This window comes from Schistocerca serialis, chromosome 2 (genome assembly GCF_023864345.2).
Source record: "Schistocerca serialis cubense isolate TAMUIC-IGC-003099 chromosome 2, iqSchSeri2.2, whole genome shotgun sequence".
NCBI lineage: Eukaryota > Metazoa > Arthropoda > Insecta > Orthoptera > Acrididae > Schistocerca > Schistocerca serialis.
The window spans coordinates 224,777,127-224,778,893 of record NC_064639.1 but is presented as its reverse complement, the minus strand read 5'-3'; positions in this window follow the sequence as shown (position 1 = coordinate 224,778,893).

Sequence of the window (1,767 nt, the reverse complement as noted above, 5' to 3'; positions counted from 1 at the left end):
CATTTTTGAGGTGTTCGGTGTTCTGCCGGATATCAACGTCGTTCTTACGCGGTATTTCGGTAACGTAGTTCGGTATCGTCGTCAGGTGCTGCCTGAGACTAAGGTAGCACCTGATGAAGATAACGACTTACGTTATCGAAATACCGTGCAAGAACGACGCTGATATCTGGCAAAATACCCGACACATGAAAGATGTCACTCTATGTGTTGGTACTGCTACAATGACAATGTCGTCGTGCATCACTTACTTACATTCTTAGAACTGGAAGAACATTTTATTTTAAATATTATTTTTGCAACTGAGAACCCGATCGCATCCAAATATACCCGCACTGGACGCACCTCACCTCGTTGCATGACTCTACAAGATATTGTGGTGACGATGACCCACGGATCCGGTGTCTGGCGATCCTGCACTGAAAATAACGTTTCCTGCACTGGCACAGTAGCCGTCGTGAGCCTGATGTCGTGGATTGCAGTTTCAGTATGAGCAAAATCTTAAATACACAGCACTAGCATAATTACGGATTATATTCATCTGAAAACTGTCCAGTCCCTTGGCACCCATGAAATAGTTTCAGTTCAATGAATGATACGACACAGTTCAAGACTTATCCACATCAAAGCACAGTCTTCGAAATGTCCAAACCCGACATGGGGCACCCGCACACGCCACATTTTCCCTATATTAATCACTGTATTTCTGCAGTTCGTACGATACGGTGCTTATATTGATTTAAATGTTTTATCCCTGTCTGTTCGCACTGAATCCAACACATCAGCCACACCGCAAGTCAACAATCAGCGTTCTTTTCGCCTCCACGGTGACACTCGATCGTTCAGTCTAGCCAGTCAAAAATAGGCAAAGATATATGCAGATACATTGAGACACTTACTTTCTTGTAATATTTTAATGTGCTGAGTTTTATTGCTAAACATAATGAATCAAACAAACTAACAAACAAACAATATTTATATAGCATCCTTTCCACTATACATTCACATGTGTCCACTGTTTTATTACACTTTTTTATTTTGAAAATACTTAAAAAAAATGTTGACACCTAGCCAATAATCTTATCCAATGCCTACATCAAAATATAGAAAATCATTAAGATGAAAGAAAAAAATCTAACTAAAGTAGAACTCTTCTTTCTGTATACTGCCTGATGTCCCAGGCAGTTTTCGATTAGGTTTTTGTCATCACACATTTCCTCAAATTTCTCACGCTCTCTGTTTTATGTTGGCGGTAGCTGACTTACTTTCACATCGCAGTTCTCACTCCATCATTTGCATTGCTACATTCTGCACGCAACACAAAACTGGTACTTATTATTAACCTTTTAACTACCTCTAAACCAGTTAAAGATATGAAGGCAAAAAATGTATTTTACTTATTTATGCATACAATTTTTGTGTTAGACTTTGTTCCATTCAGTGTATCAGTTCTTTGATTTCAGCTATATTAATATTGATAAATTCTAGTATTATTGTTATTATTACCATAATTATTTACTAACAGTGGATACATTTTATGACCTCCGTTGAAAATGTAATTAATAGAGAGTATTGAAATTTTGTGAATACATTTGTCTAGGTAACATATTTCAGTGATTTACGTTGCACATTCATAGGTTAATGTAAGCGCGAGAAAAGCCATTGCAAATGTGAAATGGTGTCATATCAATAAGCGGTGTAACTGCCAGAATGTTGAAAGCAAATAAGTATGCATTGTGTCATACAGGTATTGGATGTCAGTTTCTGGGA